Below are 26,674 nucleotides of genomic sequence, written 5' to 3'. Positions count from 1 at the left end.
GCTTCTTCAACATTATTCTCAACGTGTGTGGGTGTGTGTTTGTATGTATTTTGCATGTATACATGCTGGAATGGTCTTAATAGCTGACCCATGCAAAAAATGTCTTCCATCCCCCACCTCAGCTTCTCTACAGATAAAAAGACTGAGTTCAAAGGCCCAAAATATGTCACAAAAAAGAGCTTTATGAACTATTATTTTCCTGAAACACAACACCACTACAGCCTTGGCAACAACACATTTTAAAACATCCAAGAGGTTAGCCAAGTGTTGTGTGTGTTGGACTAGGACTATGGAAGGCCTAAGTCTGAATCCCCACTCAGCCATGTAAACCCACTGAGTGGCCCTGAGCAAGTTAAACTCTCAGCCTCAAAGAGAGGCAAGGGCAAACGCCTTTTCATAGAATCATAGAATCATAGAGTTGGAAGAGACCACATGGGCCATCCAACCCCCTGCCATGCAGGAAATCCAAATCAAAGCATCCCCAACAGATGGCCATCTAGCCTCTGCTTAAAGACCTCCAAGGAAGGAGACAAATCTTTGAACAAATCTTGCCAAGAAAACTCTAGGATAAGGTCCCCCAAACCAGAGTCAACTTGGGAGGTACAGGTCAGGAACCCACCACAGACTGTAAATCCTCAGAGGAAGAAAAAAAATACCCTCCACACCCCTATGTAGATGGCTTGAAAGGAAACATGGACCCAAAACACACTGCAGAAATAATCCAGTTTGAGATTGCTTTAACTGCCCTGGGAATCCTGGGAACTGTACTTTTGTGAGACATTCAGCCTTCTCTGTCAGAGTGCTCTGATATCGCAACAAACTACACTTCCCTTGATTCCCTAGCACTGAGGCAGTTAAAGCAGTCTCAAACAAGATTATTTCTGCAGTGTGTTTGGACCGTGATGAGAAACACATTTTTGGTTTTAAACCCCTCTCCAACCCGACAAGAGAAATATAAGTACAGTCAGCCCTTCTTATATGCGGATTTGAGCATCTGCGGATGGCAAACTTGGAGGTTGTTCCCAATGGCGGCGCACGTGCACCGTCACCCGGCGTCCTCACTGCCACCACCGCCGCGATAGGGCCGGGTGCCGGCACCGGTGGCCTTGAAGGCCTCCGGCACAGCAGCTCTGCCTCCTCGCCGCCGCCGCGGGAAAGGCCCAGTGGCGGTGCTGTTGGTGGCCAAGAAGCCTCCAGCACTGCCATTGGTCCCTTCCACTGCGGCGGTGGTGGCAGCGAGAAGGCCGAGGCTTGGCCTCCACTGCCGCCACCACCACCCAGCTTTTTCGGCGGCGGCAGCACCGAAAGGTAAGTAAGAGGGAGGGAGGCCAGGGACTTTTGTGCCCAATGGCGGCGCGCATGCACGCCGCCATGGGGGACAAATGGGACTTGACTATACGCGGATTTTGGTATATGTGGGGGGGGGATCTGGAACGGATCCCCCGCATATACCAAGGGCCCAGTGTATAGCAATAGCAAATATATTTCTTTATCAGTGAGCTAACACTCCCTAAATGGTTTACAATGTGTATGCCAATTGCCCCCAACAAACAAGCTTCGTTTATATACCGCTTCATACCGCCTAAGCAGTGTCTAAGTGGTTTACAACTGTAAGCTAATTTGCCCCCAACAATCTGGGTACTCATTTTAGCGACCTTGGAAGGATGCAAGCCTGAGTCGAGCTTGAGCCCTTTGCTGGTCTTGAACTCGCACCCTTGTGGTTTTGAGTGAGTGGCTGCAGTACAGGCATTTAACCACTGCGCCACCAGGGCTCCTCCAAATTAAGAGCACGCAACCTGGGCACCCATTTTACCAACCTACAAAAGGAAGGAAGGCTGAGTGGACCCTGGAGCCCTCCTCTAGGACTGAACGTACAACGTAGTGGTATCCCCAAGTGGACCTAAAATTTACCCAAGCGAGCTTAAAATTTACTCAAATGAACCTAGGTTTACCCAAGTGAACCTAAAATTCACTCAGTATACTACTACTACTACTACTACTAATAATAATAATTAAAAAACCATCTAGGGGTAGCTGTGTTGGCCATATAGCAAATCCAATAACATCCAAACGATACCTTTATTGCACCAACCAAAATGCACAATTACATGTTGCAAGCTTTCAAAGTCATACTGGCTTCTTCACAAAGGAAGGAGACATGCTGGATTCCAAGGAAATATCTTCTTTGAGTTGCAAATGGACATGAAATTTCCTCGACTTTGAAAAGGGCCGCTCTGGGCCCCACAACAAAGTCCAACTCCCAGAATTCCATAGCCTTGAGCCAGACAATAAGTTAAAGCGGTGCCAAACCGGGAGTTTCTCCAGTGTGGATGCAGCTATTGTATGGAGGCGGAGGGCCCTGTAACTTTAAGAGCCGCGAGAGGGATCCCCGGCCATGTGCTCCGTGCGAAACAAAAGCAATAACAAAGGGAGCAGCAGAGGAGGGCCTCTCCGCCGACAAAGGGGCCAGAGGAGAGCTCCCTGCGCCCCCAGGAACGGGGCTCCCTGCAGGCTCCCCAGTCCTGCTCCCCAGGGAGGACGGGTGGGATTCCTCCTCCTCCTCCTCCTCCTCCCGGGCAGGAAGGAGAGGGTCTGGGGGAGGAGGGCCTTAGGTCAGAATGAAGGGCACCACCAAAGAAAAGCTCCAAAGGCTCTAGAAATGCGGCCCCTGCTTCTCAGCCATGCTCCCAAGGGAGGACATTTTGGAATTACTCCTCAAGAGACAGCAGGCGGAGATGGAGGACGGGTCCGGGAAAAGGAGGACCTCTGGTCACCCTGCCTGCAGAATGAAGGGCACCACCAAAGAAAAGCTCAAAAGGCTCCTAGAAATGCGCACCCCTGCTTCTGAGGTCATGCTCCCAGTGGAGGGCATTTTGGAGGGCGGGTCCGGGGAAAGGAGGACACGAGGGAAAGCAAGGGGGAGGGAAACGGCAACAACCCTCCCCCCGCCATTTCTCGCTGGGAGGCCGCTGGTGAGCAAGCCCTCCTCCTCCTCCTCCTCCTCCCGAAGCCAAGCGAGGCTCCCAAACAAAGGCATCATCAACAAGGTCGGGAGAGCGCGGCACGTGTCGGAAGGGCAGCCCCCTCTTCCTCGGCCACAGGCTCCTCGCCACCCCCAGCCTCCCTCGGCCCCACCTGGGGTTACCTCTCCTGGACCGATGGGCAGAGCTGGCCTTCGCAGGGGCTGGAGGAGCCAGGGCAGGGCTTCACGTCCAGCCTCGGGGCTGGGAAGAGCCCCAGGGCGATCAGGGTCTTTTAATAATCCAGGCTGCTGTGGGAGACGTAGTTTGCACCCAGGGCCGCGCCTCCTTCCCCTCCCTTCCCTTCCCTTCCCCCTACACAGCCAATACGCCTAAACCCAGCAGACCCCCATAGACACAACAAATGGGGGGCGGGTTGTAGCTGCCCCCTTTCCCCCTAAAGGCCCTGCTGAGCCTTGCAAGGCTTCCCAGCCCCAGCTGCACCACCCATCCTCCCTCCGCATCGCCCAGCAAAGCCTGCCCCCCTTTCCCCACCCCAAAAGCCTGACGTACGTACCTGCTCCACTTTCTCTCCTTCCATGCAATTATGGCAACCTAAACACACAGACCCACCCCTCCTTGCAAAAATGTTTTAAAAAGGGTCGGTGGGTGGGCTGCCAAAGGGGCTGGGCCCACAGCTGTTTCCGGGGAGGGAGGGTCCTTTTGTTTTCTTTCCACACCCTCCCCAGTTTTGCTGCTTCCCTGGAGAGAGATGGGCAGCAGGGGTCTCTCTCTGGCCCTTTAAGACCTGCAGCCCCTGCAGCCACCGCTGCAGCCTGGGTCTAACAAGCGGCGCATTTTGCTCACAACATTCGGAAGAGCAGAGAGAGGGAGAGAGAGAGAGAGACACAGGGCGCGCGCCTGCGCTTGCCTGCCTGCCTGTTTGCCCGGGGACGAGCCCAGGCGCGCGAGCCCCAGCTCCAGCACGTGACAGGGGCAGAGCTGTCTGTCCTCCTCGCGCAGTCGCTGCTCCCCTCGTGTGCAAGCAAGCCAGCAGCATGAAACAGAGGAAGAGGAAGAAGCAGCCATGGCAACTGTAACCTGGCCCTGGCGCCGGCAACATTGGAGATACGGTGTACGTACCCACACCCAGAGCCTAATAAGCAAACTAAGAGAGTGCCACATTATTATTATTACCATCATCATCATCATCATTAATATGATAGCTTTGTTTAAATACTTGAAGGGATGTCACATTGAGGACGGAACTAACTTGTTTTCTGCTGCTCCAGAGACTAGGACCCGGAGCAATGGATGCCAGCTCCAGGAAAAGAGATTCCACCTCAACGTTAGGAGGAACTTCCTGACAATAAGGGCTGTTCGGCAGTGGAACACACTCCTTCCTCGGAGTGTAGTGGAGTCTTCCTCCTTGGATGACTTTAAACAGAGGCTGGATGGCTATCTGCCAGGGATGCTATGATTGGGAGTTCCTGCATGGCATAAATGGGTTGGGCTGGAGGACCCTTGTGGTCTTTTCCAACTCTATGATTCTGTGATTATTATTTATTATGGATGCAGCCTTGGAGGCACAGTGGTTAAATGCCTGTACTGCAGCCACTCACTCACACACAACACCACAAGGTTGTGAGTTCAATACCAGCCAGGGGCTCTGAGTCGACTCAGCCTGGCATCCTTCTGTAGGTCACTAAAATGAGTACCCAACTTGTTGGGAGCAATCAGCTTACACTTTGTAAACTGCTTAGTACATCAGTAAGTGATACAGAAATAATAATTTTTAATTTGTTTTATTTATATACCGCTATTCCAAAGATCATAGCGGTAAACAGCAAGGAAGCTAATTAGCAAGTAAGCTAATTTGCCCCCAACAGTCTGGGTACTCATTTTAGCGACCTCGGAAGGATGCAAGCCTGAGTCGAGCTTGGGCCCTTTTGCTGGTCTTGAACTCGCAACCTTGTGGTTTCGAGTGAATGGCTGCAGTACAGGCATTTACCCACTGCGCCACCAGGGCTCCTTGTACTTATGTACTTATTGTTATTATTGTACTGGGGGGGCTCATCAATTCTTGATTCAGGGTGTCCTTGCTGCAAAGGAGGAGAAATAGAGGACATCCAAGTGAAAAATGAAGGGCACTGCCAAACAAAAGGTGAAAATACTCATGTAACTATAAAAGTATATAATTCTCATACCTGGGATCAAACATTGATGGAAATGGGGACTGCAGTCAGGAAATCAGAAGAAGCTTAAGAATAGGGAGAGTGGCTATGAAAGAACTAGAAAAGATGCTAAAATGCAAAGATATACAACTGAGCACAAAAGTTAGAATCATACAAGCCACTGTATTCCCTATTACTATGTATGGATGTGAGAGCTGGACAGTTAAGAAAGAAGATAGCAAGAAAATCCATTCATTTGAGATGTGATGTTGGAGAAGAGTGCTGAGGATACTGTAGACACCCAAAAAGACAAACGAATGAACAGATCAAGTCTGAAATCTACTTGGAAACCCAGGTGCTCAAACTGAGACTGTTGTACTTAGGACACATCATGAGAAGGAAGGGCTCATTGGAAAAATGATAATGCTAGGAAAGGTGGAGGGAAGTAGAAAGAGAGGAAGGCCGCATGCTAGATGGATGGACTATTTTAAGGAGGTCACAGGCATGAGTGTACAGGAATTAACCAGTACAGTGGAGGACAGGGAGATTTGGAGATGTCTCACCAACAGGGTCACTATGGGTTGAGATCAACTGGAGGTGGCATGGCTTTGTTCTCTGATTTTCCTATATACAAAAAAGTATAAATTCATGCTTCTTAGCCATGCTCAAAATGGAGGGTATTTTGGAATTCCTCCCAGGGTGACCAGATGTCCTCCTAACCACAAAGGAAGACAAGGCACCACAAAATGTAGAACATGCAAAGAAAAATGGAGAATGTAATCAAGGAAAAGCTAAAAGCATCCACAGAAATATAAATTCGTGCTTCTTAGTCATGCTCAAAATGCAGGACATTCAGGAAAAATGGAGGGCATGAGTAAGGTCCAAAACACAAGGCAGAAATTATCAAGTTTGAGACCACTTTAATTGCCCTGGCTCAGTGCTAGGGAATCCTGGGGATTGTAGTTTGTGGAGTCACCACAGATCTGACAGAGAAGGCTAAATGTCTCACAAAGCTACAGTTCCCAGAATTCCCTAGCATTGAGCCAGGGCAGTTAAAATGATCCCAAACTGGATTATTTCTGCAGTGTGTTTTCAACCTAAATAACAGCTTAAAAGACCCATATAAATATAAATGCATGCTTCTGAGTCATGATCCAAATGGAGGACATTTTGGAGTCCCTCCTGGACAGACAGTTGACGTGAAGGACATGTCCTGGAAAAGGAGGGTGCCTGATCACCCTGCACTAGTTGCTCTGGCACAACCCGTCTTGCAGTTCCTCCCATGCCAAAATGGTGCACTCGGTTAAAAAAAAAAGTAAATTTAAAATGGACTTATTTGAATGCCTGCCAATACCTTTTGCAGGGATTACCTAAGAAAGACACTGTGTGGGTAGGAAGTAAGCTAGCATGGCATTGTCCTCTGATTTTGCTACTAGCAGTCCCCGTATACACTAGAGGTAGATAATGTGATCCTCCAGGTGTTAGACTGCAATAACCATCACCACAAGCTCACCATAGGACTCAAAGTCCAAGAGGGTCACACCATCCCTGCTGTATATGTACAGTACATGCCATTATAGCATAACTTGTCATGCATCTGATCAAATGCATTCTTATCAACAAAAGCTCTGCCATCATGAATTTGTTCATCTCTAAGCCTTAGACACAGGAGCTCTTTGTTGTTTTTGTAACAGACTGACTGTGTTATCCCTTTGAAAATTCTTCAGAAGGTCAAATCTGTATACCTGTACAATAAAAAAGGCAAATTCAGGTGCTGGGAATTATTGGAACAGAGTCTGCTCAAAAAACAGCAGCTGTCATAATGTCCACATATAAAGCTGGTTGGGGAGGGGGTTTACCTGAAGTGTTAATCCTCTGCAGAAGGGCTGACTATAAAAAGGCAGCATAATTATCAAAGGATTGAATTCTTCCAGTCTAAAGGAGATGTGTCTTTTGGTGTCATCTATTGCTGCATCTACACTGCAAAAATAATCCAGTTTGACATTACTTTAATTATCATGGCTCAGTGCTATAGAATTCTGGGAGTTGTAGTTTTGTGAGACATTTAGCCTTCCCTGTTAGAAAGCTCTGGTGCCACAATGAATTACAATTCCCAGAATTCCATAGCATTGAACTATGGAAATTAAAATAGTGTCACACAGGATTATTTCTGAAGTACAGACACAGCCTATGAGAAAATTATTTAGGCAGGGAACATGAAGGATGCTTATAAACATATGAAGAGGTTATAAGGAGAAATGTCTCTTTCAGTCCTTGAACTCAAGGTCATCCAGTGATCCTGCCACATTATGCAGGGTGATGTTGCTTTAACATGGAATTAGATCCATTCTGTGTGAAGATGCCTAGCAATGACTGTCCAGCATGATAGCAAAGTTAGTATACATCTCTCCAGCAAGTACCATAGAAATGGCATCACCTCGGTGCACTACTTACAAATTCCTAATGACAACTGGTAGGGTCACTGTTGTTACAAACAAGATGCACTTTTGGTACGACTGAAGAATGACTGGTCAGTGAAGAATGTTAAAATAGATCTATGCATACCTTTTACTGAATGTTGTGACTTTATAATCTTTCTTACACTAAATAGGGAAGGGTCCAAAAAGCATTAAGTGTTCTATGTTATTTCTATAGCAGTATAATTATAAAGGACCTGTACAGATTGAAGACCTCTCTTTGAGATTGTGGCAACAAGAGGAGAGTCTTCATAGGGCCCAAGTGACATATACACATGCGTATTCCCACCAGTGGTATGCTGCTAAAGCAACAAACCAGCGACAGTTGGTGTTGGCTGGGTAAGGTGTTACACTATGGCTGTTTTCAGTGGAAATAAGAACCAAGTAGGACACAGCCCTAGAAGTAGTACACTCAAGTGTGTGTTATGACACAAGACAGTTTGATACCAGGCTATCTGATATGGATCTAATCTATGGAACCCTGGGGTTTATGGTTTGGTGAGATGTTCAGAATTACTTCCTGGAATGCTCCTGTGTTTCAGTTCAGGGAAATGAAGCAGAAATAGCAAATGTCTCACCAGACTACAAACTCCAGGATTTCATAGGAAGGAGATAAAGAAGTGTCAGTCTGGTTTAGCTGTGTGGAGATATTTTTGTCCTCATATTTAAATCCAATTGACACAGAAGCCTTGAAGCAGTGGTGAGAAGCATGCACCCTTCCAGATGTTATTGGACTGCAAATCCCATCAGCCCTACTCAGCATAGCCAGTGGTGAGCAATGGTGAAGGTTGCAGTGCAACAACATCTGTAGGGCCACATAATTCCAGCTTCAGCCCTAAACAGACACTGCCTCTGAGTATGTGCAGTGAATTCCTCCTCATGAGGAAGACTTGGCAACTAGGCATGTTCTCATCCCAGAAAGTGTGACTGCTCATCGACAGCAGGCCTGGCTTGAATCCTGGCACTTGGTGACAGATGCAAGAACCTTCTGCTGCTCTTTTGACACCCTGGACAGCTACATCTATTGCTTAATATGCTGAGCTGGCCCTGATCTTCAGGGGAAAACAGTGCAAACCTGAGGGTGTATACTAATCTTCAGCCCACTGGAGATAAGAATATTAGCCAAGTGTAAACACATGATTGTTCCTAAGAGACACCTATTTGGATGTCTCTCTTTTGTTCTACATCTTCAAGAAGCAGCAGAAAGGGGGAAAGTCCCTCTTCAAGGCTTACAGCTGTTGATTATTATAATTTGCTTTTATTGTTATGCCCTGGAGAAATGAATTTCAATCAAGGAGGCTTCAGGTGTTGGATTTTCAACTCCCAGACCCTCTGATCATTTGCCATGCTGGAAGGACTTCAGTGAAATCCAACAGTGTCTGAAAAAGTTATTGGTTGAGAATCACTGTTCTAGAATCTAGGACCTAGATGTTGCTAGTTCAATAAAACAATTTAAGCATGTTTCAGGGCAGAAGGTGTCCAGAAAGTTCTGTGAGCCATATTATATTAAGCAGAAAAATAAATAGAAACAAATTTTACAGGAGCCAAAAGACTGGATCTCATTTACAACCTAAGGTTGGACCTATTGATGCTCACTCACAAGTACATCCCTAATAAGCTGCCTAAGACTGCAGCCCTCGGTTTTGTAGAAAGGAAAATATTTTGAAATGATTTTTATCCTGCAGAAATACAAGCCAAAACCATTCACCTGTTCTCAGTGGTTGATATACGCTATATTCAGAAAAGTGTTTGATAGCTATTTGTTCTATTGAATACTACAAGCACAGAGGAGTGAGGTACATCTGTTTTCATGTCATGGACACAAGTTAAAGAGCAGTGCTCAGAACTCCTTCACAGATCTTTACACACCCAAAGCCCATTCAGACTTCCTATATACTGTATAGGAGGGGGGAAAGACAATTGGAGGTGTGTTATGGGATAAGGTATTTTGTGCAGGAGAAGAATGTGATGCCTCTTTCAAAGGCTAATTCACAAGTGTTTGCTTCCTTCCCTTGTGATGTGTTGTTATATATTTTAACTGTGTCCTACTATGTAATTTTAAATTTGGGTGGGAGGGTTAGGCAGGGGTTTTGTGCATTTTAATGTTTGATCTTTATGTACTATATAATGTTGTTACCCGCCTTGATCCCTCTCTAGTCCCACCAAAACCTCCTTCCTTAGCATGCAAGTGATGGGCTTCTGACTTTCTTTTGCCCCAAAGAAGCAGATGTCCATCATCTTTCCTCCCCACCTTACGCTTCTGAATCTTTGTGGGGCCCATAGGCATTCTGGGAAATAAAGATACTGGATAGCTGGAGTTAAGCTCTTACACTTTGATCTTTCCTCTCCCACATTTTATTCAGTTTTGTAAAAAAAGATACCAGGAGGTATGAGGACAAGAGAGGCTTCTATATGTGTAATTACCTCACTGAGTTGGGATCTTCAGTTTAGCTTGTGCAGCAATGGCTCTTTCAAAATACATGTTTAAGTAATATTGTACGTTTGATGGGATTTTACTATAAAGGTCCAACTATGGCCTGTTACAGACTGCCAAAATAAAGCTGCTTCGGGTCTCTTTGGAGGTATGCTATTTAAATGATGCATGAATCCTAAGAATCCGGAAGCTGCACCAAAAGCTGCACTCCGGTGCTTAGGAATTGAGTGTGGCTTTGGTGCGACCTCCGGACTCTTAGGACCCATGCATCATTTAAATAGCATACCTCCAAAGAGACCTGAAGCAGCTTTATTTTGGCAGTCTGTAACAGGCCTATGTAAATTTACCTGGTCTCTGCTTCATCTCAATCATGTAGGAGTATCTACTGGATTATTTATTTATTTCCATATAAATATCATACAATATATATTTGCAAATATACAACTGTTGTTGTTGTTGTTGTTGTGTGCCTTCAAGTCATTTCCAACTTATGATGACCCTAAGGTGAATTTAGCGGGGTTTTCTTGGCAAATTTCTTCAGTGGGGGTTTGCCACTACCATCCTCTAAGGCTGAGAAAGTGTGACTTGCTAGCAAGCAGAAATGCCTTAATACTTGTACCTAGAGCAGTGATGCCCAAACTCTGGTCCTCCAGATACTTTGGACTTCAGCTTCTAGAATTCCTGACTGTTGACCAAGCTGGCTGAAGCTTCTGAGAGCTGAAGTCCAAAATACATGGATGACTAAAGTTTGGGAATGCCTGACTTGGAGTATACTCAGATATCACATACAAACAGCCAACATGTGTCTCTAAAATGCTCTGTATGTTATTTTTAAAAGACAAAATAAGGCAAGTATGTGACAAAGTACATTTTCATATGTTTGTATTCCACATGCCATGCCTAGACGTTGTAGCAAATGTACAATACAAATATACATTTGTCACCACAATGCAGGGACGTAGCCGGGGGGGGGGGTTCTTGGGGTCCGGACCCCCCCTGCCATTAGAAAAATGAATGGTGTGTGCTGCTGCACCGCCGCACCCAAGCCCCATTATAATGGTGGCACTTAGTCTGGACCCCCCCCTTCCCAAAATCCTGGCTACGTCCCTGCACAATGTATGATGCAGCTCCAATGTTAGGATGCTTGAGACATCGATAGTTTTTAAAAACATGCTATGGCTATTCGTGTTGTAATCTCAGGTGTTCAGTGAGACTACAAACCAAGTAAATATGCTCTGAATGGCAGCCCTATTCTCAGAAGAGAACATACAATGGGCCCTTGGTTCCAGGAATCCCTGCGGATACCAAAAACCATGGATGCTCATCTCATTAAATACAAAGGCATAATAAAATAGTGTCCCTCATATAAAATGGCAAAATAAAGCTTTGCTTTTTGGAATTTATATAGTTTTTAAAATATTTTCAAGATGCGGATGGTTGAATCTGTGGACAAAGAATCCATGGATTAGGAAAACCAACTGTACTAAACAAAAAGAAATTAAGATGATGTCTCACTTCACAAACCAATCTAATTTTTTTAAAAAAATGTTTTTGCAATGATTAACCTTGAACTTTATATTTTATGGCGAGCCAGCGTGGCTTAGGTGTTTGAGTGTGGGACTAGGATACTGGGAGACCTGTTCGGCCATAGGAACCAACTGGGTGACCTTGGGCAAGTCACTCTCTCTGAGCCTCAGGAAAGCCATGGCAGACCTTTTCTGAACACATCTTGCTGATATAGTTCAGTCTTAGGGTTGCCATAAGTTGGAAACAACTTGAAGGCACACAACAACAACAATAATATACTTTATATCAGGGGTAGGCAACCTGCGGCCCGTGGGCCGGATGTGGCCCGGCGAGGCCTTGGGACCGGCCCCAGCCCGGTCCTGCCGCCGATTGCCGCCGGTGCCTTTGGGGGGCAATTGTCTATAGAAGCCTCAGAAACATGCATTTATATTAACAGCAAATTTTTTCGCGTGTCCTCCATTTTTTTAAAAAAAAAGTGTCTTCCATTTGAAAATTTTGTCCTACATTTATCCTGGTTTATTTATATATTTAATTTTTTTTTAAAAAAAAATATTTAATTATTTATTTTTTGGCTTCGGCCCCCCCAGTTGTCTGAGGGACAGCAACCCGGCCCCCGGCTCAAAAAGATTGCCTACCCCTGCTTTATATGTACAGCTATTTGCTGTTGCACATACTTCTAAGATTAAGAACAAAATAAATCTTATGTATTTAGTACAAGTTACTTTTTTTATAGTCACAAATCAAACCTAAGGCTGATGTTCAGATTTTGAAGCAGAGTTGCCAAAACAAGGCCAGTACATATTACAAACTGTTAAAAATAGAAACGGTCTTTAAAATACATGCTATAAGGATATGTTAGTATTAAAGGGTTTTTGCACATGTAAAATGGTCTCCACTAGTTATAACTGTGATGCATCAATTTTATATTTGACAGAGTTGTTTGTTTGCTGCAGAAGGTATCATATCACATTGCTGTTTCTCCTTCTACCTGCAAAACCCAGCCTGACTTTTTGAACCAGCACTAATCAAAACGTGGTATATCCACTAACACAGCAAATGAAGAACTCATCTTCAGTACAATTATCTCAGGGCCAAGCTAAACATGAGAATAAATGCATGTAAGCCCTGCATTTTGCTCTTTAAATGACTGCTATAGTGGGGACAGTCCAATCAAGTCTTGAACTACAGCATATGGAAGAAGGCTTTAACCCTTCTAGACACATGCACAAAAAATTGCTCTTCCTATCCGGTGAACTGTTAGCCAGAAAGTGAACAGCAAGGGTCAACATCTTTGGAATGATGACATGGAGGGTGGATGATATTAACTGTTTGTGTGGGGCTACCAAACAGGCTTTTTAAAGAACAACAAATCAGGCACATTAAATGTTTATGTGCACCACTGCTATGTATAGCTTAGCCTTCAACATTTGCAACCATAATTGTTGCATTCCAACTTACTAAGTTTTGTTGTTACCTTATGATGACCCTATGAATAAGAGCCCTCTAAGTCATCCTAGCTAGTATTAATGGCCTTCCAAGTGCCCTGAGTGCAGCTTCTACTTTACTTTCTAAAATTGTAAGCTCATCTTCAACTGTTTCTTCTTTGGATGAATCCACCATCCATTCATCTCTTTTATATGGTTCTTCAGTATATTGTTTCCATCATCATTTTATTTTGACTTGGTCATGTAATTTCTTCTCCTGCTGGTCGTAGAGCATCCCCATTCTTGGTTTAAATTTCCCTTTGATTTCTCAGATCTCTATTTTTCTTCCTTTCTTCTTGTTATCTTCTGTTTCTCTGCATTAATTATTATAATGGTTCTCCTTATTCCTGTGCACAAATTGTTGAATGGTAGCATTCAAGGTTCTGACTCTTTTTCTGTCACCTTTTACTTTGGCTTCTTATCTGTTCTTAATGGCTTGCAAAGTTTCATGTCTTCAATTAAAGCCTCTCTTTCTTTTTGACAGCAGAAAAGGCAGAATATGTCTTTTTGTATTCCTCCCTGACATTGTCCTTGGCTTCAGTCGACAGATCTTCTAGCTCCTGGTCAATTAGCCTTGATAGTGTAAATCATTCAATATCTATATTGGGCATCAAGTGTTGGACATATACAGTGGGCCTCCACATTTGTGGCTTTGACTTTTGCGGATTTGGTTATTCACAGATTTGATTAATATGGTCCCTCTAGGAATCTCTAGGTCCTCCAGTGTGACTCTGTTGTCAACTTCTGCCAAAGGTCATGCTGGAGGATCTAGACATTCCTAAGAGAACATTTCTGAAGACATTTGTAGGTCATCCAGCACAATTTCATCGTCAACTACTGGCAGATCTTCAACACAGAATTGTGCTGGAGGACCTAAAGATTCCTAGAGAGGCATTCTCTCAGGTAAAAAAATACTGTGGTTTTTTAATTTGTGGTTTTCTCACCTTCACAGGGGTCCTGTGTCCCTAACCCCAGCAAATGTGAAGGGTCCATTGCTCTGGTTTGCAATGAACAAACTGTTGGCCTCACAAAATTGAATCAGTCCACCTTCTGCTTCATTTCTTGATCCTAGGCCAAACTTTCCTAGAATGTTTGATTATGCTCTGTTTCCTACTTTTGCATTTCAATAATCTATGATTAACAAGAAGTCCTGTGATAAATTTCCTCCTGGAGTCAAGCATAGAATCTTTCAATTTCTTCTTCTTTTGACTCTACAGTTGGAGCATAAACACGGATTATGGTTATACTGATGTGTTTTCCTTTAAGTTTTATTGATATGATTGCATTAGATATATGATATCCTTTGACTGCTTTTGCTACATCTCTTCTCACTATTAATGCCACCCCATTTATTATTAGATTTTCATTTCATGAATAAAGCATGTAATTAACTGACTCAAAATGTCCAATTTCTGTCCACTTTAGATCACCCACCCCAAATATTGCAATATTTATATGTTCCTTTTTTAATTTTATGATGCCTAGTTTTCCCTGATTCTATGTTCCTATGTGTTGTGCAGTTTTGACTTTCTTCCCACCTCTAAGCACATCAAGAGCTAAAAATCCTTTCGGCTTGAGCCCATTTGTGTCATTAGTCACAGAGCTAATTGTTCTCTGCTGTACCCCAATAGCTTGTTGAGTTCCATCCAACTTGGGAGTCTCATCTTCTGGCACTATCTCTCATTTCACTTTGGACTGTCTCATCATAGGATTTCTGTGATAAAGATATACAAAAGGAGTTTACCATGCCTCCTTCTGTGCAGTACTAACAAGTGATAGTTGTGGTGCCAAGGCCACTGTCTCTGAGGGTTCCTCCATCAGTGTCACTCCCCCCCCCCACACACTACTGCTTCTGTCTAGTAGCTGTTTGGCACATTTTGGCGGGATACAAACCGCCGCTTTGCGGCGCTTCCCCGCTGCCGCCGTTTGCTCCGTGCGGGAGCTGCAGCAGCCAAACCGCACGGCTCCCACGCGGAGCAAAAAAGAAGCTCCATTTCGGAGCTTCTTCTTGCGGCACACTGATGATGTCGCAAAGTGCCGCTGGCGCATTCGCGACGTCATAGGCGCCGTGACACGTCTGGACGCTATGCGCCCAGTACGTAAAGATGGCGGCGCCCATGTGGAAGGGGCGCCACCATCTTGTACGTATAGGATACGTACTAGGGTTAGGGGGGTGTCGAAGCACCGCCCCTTCCTAACCCTAGTACGTATCCTATACGTACCATATGGCGGTTTGTATCCCGCCTTATTCTGGCTCCTCAGCAAAGGCCTGTCTGACATGGGAGACCCTACCAGCAGTACTGCTACCAGCAGCATTGCCTCTTGCTCCACAGAAGCACCAATCGCACCACCGCAGAAAGTCAGTGCCATTGGTGGGCCCTCAATAAGTGCTAGTTTAGACTCTTGTTTCAATACTATATCTTTTTCACTATAATTTTAAGTGCAAGAAAAGGCTGAAATTGCAAGAAAAGAAAGCTCTGACAATAGAGGTTCTGATGTCCTTCAAAGTTTGTGGCAATTACCTCCTCATTAATTTCCTAAATAATTAAACATGAAAGTTGATATGCAGAAAGATATAAGGTAACAAGAAAAGTGTTCTTCAGAATTTTCAAATTAACAAGTTTAATCTGGTACAATATGCCTACAGCCATTCACGTGTATGTCTCAGTCTGTCTGGGAATGTTCTCCCCTACTACTGCCAACTTTCTTCTCAAATTTACAGGAGCAGAGAAAGGGGAAAGTTTGTAGCCAAAGCCATCCCTGCCATTAGCTCATTAGCTAGGATGAAACAGTTTATCTCAGGCACAAGATCCTACTGTATTGATAAAGAGCAGGAAGTTTTCAACTTCTTTGTTCTCTCTCCCTCCCTCCAGACACAGACACACACTTCCATGAAGAGTGCTACTTAGATTTTCAGCTTCAGGCACCAAAATGTTTTGGGTTTTCTCCAACTGTGGTAATTCTCAAGTAGCCACCAAAACTTCAGCATCTTATATGATCTTATATGAACAGCCTAGCAACTTTCCACCAGTGAACAGGCTGTGAAGGGGAAATGCATTATCAGCACCAAAGAACTCTGGCAGTGCTGGAGCTGTTACAGGCAGTGTTGGAACTGTTACAGCCCCTTAAAATGCTGGTATGGTACCAGTGCATCTCTGGATGTTTTGGGCTACAACTCCTACCATTCTTGCCACTGGTCACATTGGCTGGGACGGATGGGACCTGTAATGCAAAGCATCAGAAGAGCAACAGTTCCCTACTCCTATGTGGGCTTCATAGCCACATGAATTTATTGTCATAACAGCTAACTACCTTTGCAGGTTCTGTAAAGATAAGTGGCTACAAACAAATATTCAAAGTTGTTTAAAAATAAAGACCAAGGGTGCATCCTGGTGGCAGAGTGGTTAAATGCCTGCACTGCAGCCACTCACTCAAAACCATAAGGTTGCGAGTTCAATACCAGCAAAAGGGCTCAAGCTCAACTCAGGCTTGCATCCTTCCAAGGTCGCTAAAATGAGTACCCAGCTTGTTGAAGGCAATTAGCTTACAGTTATAAACCGCTTAGAGACTGTTTAGTTCAGTATGAAGCGGTATATAAATGAAGCTGCTATTGCTTCCACACTGTGGAATTGTAGTTCCCAGAATTCCATAGCATTGAGCCATGGCAGTTAAATGGTGTCAAACCGTATTAATTCTGCAGTGCAGGTGCAGCCTAAATTACACCTATTAAAAATGAAAAATTAAAATGCAACAATCATTACAGCCAGTACTTCCAAATATGAAAGCCAGCATTAACATTAATAAGAACATAGCAGTAAACTTCACATTAACAACCATAGTTTAAAACAAATCATACTTTGAAAGATGCCTGGAACTAGTTGGTTTTCAGTAAGTTGTATTCAAAAAACAACTTTCCAAACTGCTCATGCATGGGGGAATGAGATGGCCATTGCACATACAGTCACTCAGGCAAATTCAGTATCGTATGATTTCCTTTCCTTTTGTAAAACTAGAATCCCCATGATCTAACTAAAGTGTTTTCAGTCTAGAAAGTAACAATAATCAAAGGCAGCATTCTCAGCTAGCATTTCCAGCAATCCTAGGCACTAGATGATCCACCAAAATGGAACAACTTCTGCTTTCCACCCACTCCTGTGTGAACCACCCCATCAGCTTTTAAGAGCTCTTCATGACAGTCTTAGTAAATTGTGGCTGTCTGGATTGACCCCTCCTCCGAATCCAACTTCATATACACTTATTGGATATGCATTCTCGTTTCCTTGGTAGCCAGAAATAGAGGTTATTTAGTTCCAAAGTTCCCTGCACACAGCCTCCTCAAGAGACCATCTGCTGTTGCAGACATGTGCCACTTCCCATGACCCAGATATAAGGCCAGTTCAGCAGAGGGATTACATTGGGTGGATTCCATCAGCGTTTCTTAAGAAGCCTTGGCTCTAATTTGGCTCGCAGTAGGCCTTAAAGTTCATAGAGGAAATTTTCTACCCATCTCTCCCCATCCTTTCCACCTTGGCAAAAAACAAATAATGCCATGCCATCTTTTACTGAGTTAGTCTCATGCAAACGTCATCAATGTGTTTTGCTGCTGAAAGATTTAGTATGACACTTCACATATGGAATTAATTAAAGAAAAGGCAACCCTCAGATTTGTATTCAAAAGGACCTCCTGACAGCTACTGCAAATGCTCTCAAATAAGCAAAGTTCTGAAAGGAGCACTATGAAAAGGAATCTATATGATCTGTGCAAATACAGGAAAAATGGTAAAAGAGCACAGAATTCACATTCTTGAAAACTTGAACTAAAATGCACATTATTATTATTATTATTATTATTATTATTATTATCCTTTATTTATAAAGCGCTGTAAATTTACACAGCGCTGTACATACATGCATGCATTTAGAGCCCTGGTGGCGCAGTGGTTATAAGATTGTGAGTTCAGTACCAGCCAGGGACTCAAGCTTGGCTCAGGCTTGCATCCTTCAGAGGTGGCTAAAATGAGTACCCAGATTGTTAGAGGCAATTAGCTTACACTTTGTAAACTGTTTGGGGAGTGCTTAAGTGCACTGATAAACGGTATAGAAATGTACTTACTATTGCTCTGCGTACACATACAAAAAAGTTTCTAGCTCTGTTACAGGGATAACTATGGAAATTTCTCTTTCTTCTTTAAATCTGTAAACTGCCTTGAGTCTCAGTCTTGGAGAAAAGGCAGGGTATATGTAAAATGATTGACTGATGAACTGGAAAGACCATGGAAAATGTTGTAATAAGATTTGGCATACTCAGAGGCAGTGCTTTAGTGCCTATGGTGCATATCTCTTTAGTAGCCACATAACTGAAAGTGAAAAAGATTATACAATATACAGCGCGCCCGCGCCATAAGCGGGCATGCCATACGCAGCCTTGAGCATACGCGCTCAAGCCGCGGAGCGCGCGCGGGGCAGAGCGTCCCATTCAATTGAATGGGCATGCGCGCCCTTTGCGCCCCACGCGCCGCCGCGCACGAGCCCCATTGTTTCCAATGAGGCTCGAGCATAGGCGGAATTCGCCTTACGCGGTGGGATCCGGAACGGATCCCCCGCGTAAGGCAAGGACGGACTGTACATTGTAAATCTGCTCAATATTTTCTTTTTACTTATGCAGTTGTTGAATTCAGGTTATTTTTTAAAATTTACATAAAAGTTGAATTACACTGCTAAATAATGTGAGGGTATTTTTAAATGAGCTGGCACATACATGTATAATTAAAAATGAGAGTGAGAGAAAGGATAGAAGTGTAAACATTTATCCTGGAACAGCAGTAGTTCAACGGTTTCACAGTACTTTATTTAACTGAGGCTATTGCCAGTGCCAATGAGTCCTTATTCCAGCAAAGCTGTGGGATGTGTCAGAATAACTAAGGAAATAAGCAAACTGTCTTTCATTAGTGAAGGCCCAGAGCAAACGGTGCAGCATCTGCCGCTGCTCTTTGCCAAACCCACTATGCATAGTGGTCCAACCATATTTCAGCAACAAGTGCCCAGGTTTACTCATTCTCTGGGCACTTGTTTCCTAGTCATCCCTATTTCTCACAGTATGTAAAGGGATCTTGAAAGAGAGAAGTTGGTAGCATACACTTTCGTAGATTTGAGCCTGCTTCCTCAGAAACAAAGGATACCATGTCTTTCCAAACTAATATGGCTAGGTTTCTGAATTCATTCTCACAAGGTTGCAAAATGGGGTTAATTGTATCTTTCTTAAAACACCCTTCCACTCACATACTAAGAAATCCATAGTAACCCACCATCACCTTTCACAAGACTCCTGGCACTGGCAAAACGAATGCACAATACAAGTAGTAAGCATTGCCCCTTCATAAGCCACAGATATTTTAAGTATTTCTCCCATTTTCCTGCTCTTATTTGTTATTACATGTTTTTGTAAATGGGAGTAATAAACAATGTCATTTAGCAGCAGTTGCTGAAGGGAACATCACTTCCACCACCATTTTACAAGCCAGATTTAGTGCCCAATGAAAGGAGAGACCACACCATATCTTTTATTTATATAAATATATAATCAGACTGTAGCACTGAAGGGGGAAAATACCAATACAACATGATATACTGTCTCCAGCATTTTGGACTCCCTTTGCTTGAGGAAGGCTGCATGCTGAGCACTAGGAAACACTTACCCATTTTTAACTACGTAGGTCAGAGACATTAGACAAGAATCCACAAATATATTGCATGTTGGAGCAACACAAGGAGTATCAGGAAAAAGCAGCACTTTCTATTCTGAGTGTGAAAGAAACTTCTTGTTCTCAGACTGTGTAGTCTTTTGAAGACTTACTTTAGAGGTCCTTCTGCAAGTGCCCCTGCTGTGTAATGGACAAAGGTTTATGTGGCATTACATCTTTTAGCTCCATGTGCAAGATTTAGCTAGCTATGATTGCTAGGGATTCTGAGGGTTGTAGTCAAAATAATTTATTTTCCAGACTCTGCTTCTGGAATATTGGGCCCATTTTCTTCTTCCAACATAATGTGTGTGAAATCTACAAGTATTCTTAATGCACAGAACATGCACAGCCCTTTCCCAAGCAAACAAGGTAGATCATATGACTGAGGTCTACTCATATGGGCATTAATTCAGGGGTGGGCAGACTTCAGGCTTTATATTTTACTTGATCCCTATCAGTTGGAGCTATGAGCAAAATAGTGACTCAGTTAGGCAGCTGCAATGCTAAAAATTAAAACAAAACAAAACAAGGTCCCTCTGAGCACATGCTTAGCCCAGAAATTTTCAGTCAGCATTAGCACAAGTTCAAATACTTTCTCCAAAGAACCCACTTCTGTTTTGTTTTGTTTTTTACACACAGTTTTTGAGCAACCTAGTTTGGGTGGGTGGAAGTTTTTCCATTACTGCTTATCAGAAAATCTGGGAGTCAAAAACCCTTGCCAAATCTATGCAAATGATCTAGAGACTTGCAAGGAGATCCTACTCTACCTCTGGCCATAGTTCTTATTACAAGATACGTACACCATAGCCTAGGTGTATGAGTCAAAGCTCATTTTAGTAACCTGCCATGCACAACATGTGTAGCCTTCACATCCAGGCTGCCTGTGACCCAACCCAGGATCTCAGCATGCTTTCTCATTACAAGGTTGCCAAGAGATACAATGCTGCTCTAAACCCCTTGCAGAAAGGAAAGAACAGAAACATAACAATCTATAAAAACAAGGATAATTGTGTTGATCCATGAGAACAAAACAAAAACAAACTCTATAGGCAAGTGATACTTCATTAGAACTTATTTAAATTTCACCAGAGTATGCAAGCTTTTGAGTAGGCTATAGTTTTGTTAGGGTACATGGTTCAACACATCTGATAGTCTTGATGAGGCTACTGTCAGAACAGAACATGGAGAAACAGAATGGTTCACAATTGGCAAAGGGATCAGACAAGGCTGCATTTTATCACCCTATTTGTTCAACTTATATCCAGAACATATTGTAAGAAAAGCAGGCTTGGACACATTAGTAGGAGAAGTGAAAATAGGAGGAAGGAATATCAACAATCTAAGATATCCAGACAACACCATAGTACTAGCAGAAAACCACACAGACCTGGAACACCTACTAAGAAGATCTAGGTCTAGGAAGAAAGTGCAAAGGCAGGCCTACTGTTGAACATAACCCCCCCAAGAAAATAATGACCACAGAGAATCTACACAAATTTAACCTAGACAATGAGGAAATAGAAACAGTAACAGTATTCTCACACCTGGGATCAAACACTGATAGGAACAGGAACTGCAGCCTGGTTAGTACTTGGATGGGAGACTGCCAGTGAATACCAGGTGCTGCAGGCTGTATTTCAGAGGAAAGAATTGAACACACCATCTTTGAGTATTCTCTGCTTAAGAAAATTCTATGAAATGCATAGGATTGCCATAACTTGACAAGGGAACTGAAGACACACACTTTTCCATTAGTCCCTCCACACCCCCACAGAAAGGATCCATGTACAGAAGTCTGGACCATAAACACCATGGTTGGCTACCTTCACATGGGCACAAACCTTAACAAAATCTAGAAGAAGCAAGTAAATACACCAGAAGAAAATACTCTGCCTGACTCTGGGAAAGGAGAGACAATTAAATTGACTTTATGCTACTCAACAACCAACACTATAGAGCAGGGTAGATACGGGTGAGGAGAGAAAAGGACAGTTTCCCTTGTTCACATTTTATCACTTCCATACTCAACTACAAGTGAAGGAAGTAGTTATAACAGCACTGCTCTGAAGCCATGCAAATGCCATAACCAGAGCTAGTCCCGTGAGGGCTGCATGCATCTTCAGTACAGGATGTAATGTTATGTATGCTGTACTGCTGCATGCAGAGAGGAAGGGAGGAATGCAAAATGAATGTGCACCTGTTTGCCACTTCAAAGCCAGCATCTTGACATGCCCTAGGAAACTAGAGAATGCATTTACACACACAGTCTTTGAAATACAGAAGCTATTGCACTAAGCTGATATTTCTGCATTCCTCATGCTTGATTTGGGATGTGCTGCTTAAAAGAAGCATTCTTTCTCCTATGACCACCATGGACCCCCTAGACACATCCCCATTGTGCACCGAGTGTAGGGGCTAGAATCCAGTCCAAGTTGTCATAAGGAAATACCATGTTTTTTCATTTCCTAACTGAAATGAAGTAGCATGCCAGAATTCACACTTTCATAGATTTTGGCAATATATTTCTGAGCTCTAAAGGTACATACAAAACTACATACGTTAAGTGAAATGTACACAAATGTGCATGCATCATGTATAAGAGGAAATAAATAGGATAATACTTTGTAAAGTGGAGAAGAAGGGGACTGCAGTCCAGATAGATTGGTTCAATCAGGGAAGCTACAGCCCTGAATTTGCAAGACCTGAGTAGGGCAGCTGGTGACTAGAGCTCTTGGAGTTCCCTCATAAATTAAAGTTGGCTTGATGGCAAATAATAACAACAAATAAATTGCTTGCAAAAATATTTATATTATGAATAGTGTTTATATTAATGTATATGTTCAAAACTGTACATGCAGATGCATATGAATTTTCATGCATGTTTGTTTAAAAAGATGAGACTGGGTCAGGAAAAAAAAAACAGGGTTGGAAAAATGAAGAACTAAGTTGACAGACATTCCTAGTTGAGGGTAAAGGTTGTATGTAAAGGGCTTGTAGACACTGATGACTGCTATCCACCAAACAAGATAAATATGCCACTTATGTGCTGTTAATAAATGGCATTCTCCAAAGCTCTCTGTTGGGTTAGGGTAGATGCAGAGCACCAGCATCAGAGGTAAGAGTAGGCTCAGTATCATTTACTCCAGGAGACTCCTGCTGTGACATCCCATAACCGCTATCACCATTCACTATTTCTTCTATCAGAACTGGCAAGAAAAGAGCTATGGGTGAATGTTCCTATTAGATATATATACTCTGAGCACTAAGGCTGCATTCCTGTACTGAATTTCCTGGGTGTAAGCCCCACTTAAGTCAGTGAGGTGTGCTTCCAAATTGACATGTGTAAGACTGCCCTGCAAGTGACTTACTACCCTAAACTAGGGTGAAGCAAATAACTCCCCATTTGAGCAATGAACCTGACTCCAAAACCACAAATGAAGTTTAGGGTACCATCCCATGCTCTTTAATAACAAGATTGTGCACCATATCAGTTATTTCCAGCACAGCTTCCTTTAAGACACTCTGTCTCACATTTTGAGAAAATCAGCAGAGATGTGCTTGTGCACACATATACATACAGGCCTCATTAACAAGACTGTCCAATGGTACTTTAAAAAGCAAAGAACTTTATTGTAACTTAAAATCTTGGTTGTTTATTAGATTTATGAAGTGAAAAAGGGGTATTATTTTTCATAGATACTTCAAACCAACAACTTTCTTGCTTCAGAGAGAAACCACCTTGAAAGCATGCACTTGAAGTTGACAGACTGTATTTAACGGGACTTGATCATCCATGGATTTTGGTATCCACAAGGGGTCCTGAAACCTATTGCTATAGGTTCTTGGCATTATTCATATTTTCATATGCCTCCATGAAGCTAGGGCTTATTTTCATTGCAGTGTGCATAAATACCAATACAGCAAAACAGAGATCAGAAACTAGAATAGTCACTCTCTTGAGTAGAGCTGGCAAGATGGCAGGACTGCAGCTGCTTTCACTCTTTGCTTGTCTAGCAGTGAGAAAGCAAGGAGGGAAGCAAAACACAGTTTAATTGCAGCATTTTCACAGTACAGTGGGTGCTTGGTATCTGCTGAGGTTTGGTTCCAGAACCCCCTGTGGATACCAAAATCCATGGATGATCAAGTCCTATTAAATACAGTGGAGAAGTAAAATGGTGTCCCTTATATAAAATGCCAAATTCAAGGTTTGCTTTTTAGAATTTATATTTTTTTAATATTTTCAAGCCATGGATGGTTGAATCTGTGGATAAGGAATCTGTAAATACAGAGGACTGATGATAATATAGAATGTACTCTTACAGACTGCCTAACACTTATATAGGTCCATCCATTCCCCATCAGCATCCAGATGACAAGCAAGGTACTGCTTAATAATAATGATGACTTCATTCCAGGGTGAGACAGTCTGCATCAGGATGGGCAAAGGGCAACCCCCAGGCCTATTTCCCTTCCCTCCAATAGTATTTTTCCAACTGGAATAAAAATTAATCTAAAACAGTGTTGGGAAGGGTGCCTCAAGAGTTCACAGCCTACTCTCAAACTTGAAAAATCAAAATTAGAATGGACCACCAGTCATTTCTAGATTTTATTTTTTAAAAACAAAATGGTTGGGGGGGAGGGGCTTGGTGCAGCTCACAGAGGATACTGGGGACAGAAAACTGGCCCCCTGGCCATAATTGCCCACCATGTTCTAGATGAAACTAAGGCCTTGGGGGGGAAACTGTGCTTTTTTTTCTTTTACTTGCTGATAAATAAATTTATATCTGAATTTATATACCGCCTATTCCCAATGAGTCCTAGCCAGCATAATTATTGATGGGGCAAGCTGCAGACTAAAACATTCTGGGGCCCATGTGTTCCCAGGACCTGCTCTAACCACAACATAGACTGAGACTCAATTATTGTATACCACTCTATATCAGGCAACAATAGCACCATATGGCTCCCATTTCATTTGTAGCTGGGAGACAATGGCTTCTCTGTTAATCAGAGGCAATTAACTATTGGGCAGTAGATTACTGTGTTATACACTGGAATAATTCATCCCTTAAGAGTGGGATGAAATCCTCTATTCCTTTATTGTACCAGTTTACTTATATGAAGATCAAGTGGAAGCTGTGGGACTAACACCGCAATCCAAAATAATGGGAGTGTGAAGTCATTCATTGTAGTGAGTAAATGGGTACTGGTGACCAAAACCCCCCCACATAGGATGGTGCAAACAGTCAACAGCTATACCAAGTGAGTAACCCCAAATACAGGCCATTATTTAGCTACTTACAGATTTTCATTCAATTTAACAAAATAAGGGATCTCTACCCTTTTGGATTATAACTCCATGCTGGATGGGGATTCTGGGGGGTTGTGATCTAAAAAAATAACTTTTCCAAGCACTGAATTTAAATAGGGAACAAATAGGTCTAGCACATCTAAAATCAGTTTCTAGTCACAAGGATATAATGAATGAATCAACTGGAACCTGGTGCAACAACTATTGAGCCAGTGGGCCACCTTAGTATAATCTTGAACTGGTACAGGCTTGACCACATGTTTTTTTAAAATGTAGTCCCAAGATTGCATACTGCTTAGGAGCCATTATGATCTGCATTAATGTTGGAAGACTGAGTTCAGTATTTTGACATTTTCTGGTGCAAACAAACTAGATCAGACACTGTTTGCTGGCCACTTCCCATTATACACAGGTGTCTGTGTATCATTCAGGAAGTTTAGGCAGACAAGGCTAGAAATATACACTTTGTCTTTTTGTATGAACAAGGTTGGAGACACCTGTTTTGTCAAAACCCCTCTTACTGCAATACTAGTTTTAGAAACAGCTGTGTATATATCAATTCAGAAATCTTGTCTATGGAAGTATTTTAATGGAGAGTCAATTATTTCTACCTTACTTGAAAAATATTTATTTTGAAGCAGGAGAATCTTATTTATGGATTGTTTCCTAGCCAAAGTTCTCAAACTTATGAATAAAGCACATATATATTACTGCTGCATAAATCAACAGTCCTTAAAATAACCACTGAACCCCAGAAAAGGACCAATATATAATAATAATAATTCAGGAGTATTAGGAACTGATACTCTCTCAGATTTGGAGCAGCAGATAAAGCATTTGGTCTCTGAAGAAAAACCAATCTTTAAAGAATTGTGTCATGCATATTACTGTACCACACTTACAGCACTCTTGCTCAGCTGACTGAGCAATTCTTCATATCCAAAGGTAGTGGCAAAAAACACACCGTAACAAGCAGACCAGGCCCCAAGAGCAATCTTAGCTACTTGTAACTAGTTAACTGGGGGCAAGTGTGTGTGTATATCTCCTCAAATTGCCTGTCAACTTATGGTGAGCCCATGAATTTTATAGTTTTCTTAGACAAGAAATACTCATAGGTGGTTTTGCTTGTTCCATCCTCTGGAATATAGCCTACAGCAGTCTCCCAGTAATAACCATAGCTGACCCTACTTAGCTTCCAAAATCAAATAAGATCTGGTGCCTTGCAGGTACTTAGGGAAGTTTTGTTGTAGTTTTGTGCTTTCAAGTCCTTTCAGTCTTATGGTGATTCTAAAGAGTGTGTGACTTATCACAGAGTTTTCTGAAGCTGAGAGTGTGTGACTTGCCCAAGGTCACCTGGTGGGTTTCCATGGCTGAGAGGGGAGTTGAACCCTGATATTCAGAGCCACTGTGGCATAGTGGTTTGAGTGTTGGACTATAACACTGGAGACCAGGGTTCAATTCCCAGCTTGGCCATGGAAACCTACTGGGTGACCTTGAGCAAATCTAACTCTCTCAGCCTCAGGGGAAGGCAATGGCAAACCTCCTCTGAAAAAATCTTGCTAAGAAA

At 42.9% G+C, this 26,674-nt stretch overlaps 1 protein-coding gene across 1 annotated transcript in view; it reads right to left on the bottom strand.

Moving 5' to 3' along the window:
• Positions 1-3,662, bottom strand: part of RNF44 (ring finger protein 44) — a 53,047-nt gene extending 49,385 nt beyond the window's left edge. Inside the window, exon 1 of the mRNA XM_089527397.1 lies at positions 3,538-3,662. The gene's annotated coding sequence lies outside the window, so the exon portion shown is untranslated. The remainder of the gene's footprint in view (positions 1-3,537) is intronic.
• Positions 3,663-26,674: the final 23,012 nt, after the last annotated feature.

This window comes from Sceloporus occidentalis, unplaced genomic scaffold, assembly GCF_023333645.1.
Source record: "Sceloporus occidentalis isolate IW3139 unplaced genomic scaffold, rSceOcc1.0.p SCAF_1, whole genome shotgun sequence".
Taxonomy (NCBI): domain Eukaryota; kingdom Metazoa; phylum Chordata; class Lepidosauria; order Squamata; family Phrynosomatidae; genus Sceloporus; species Sceloporus occidentalis.
Note: the sequence above shows the minus strand (reverse complement) of the source record. Positions and strands in the feature narration are given on the sequence as shown.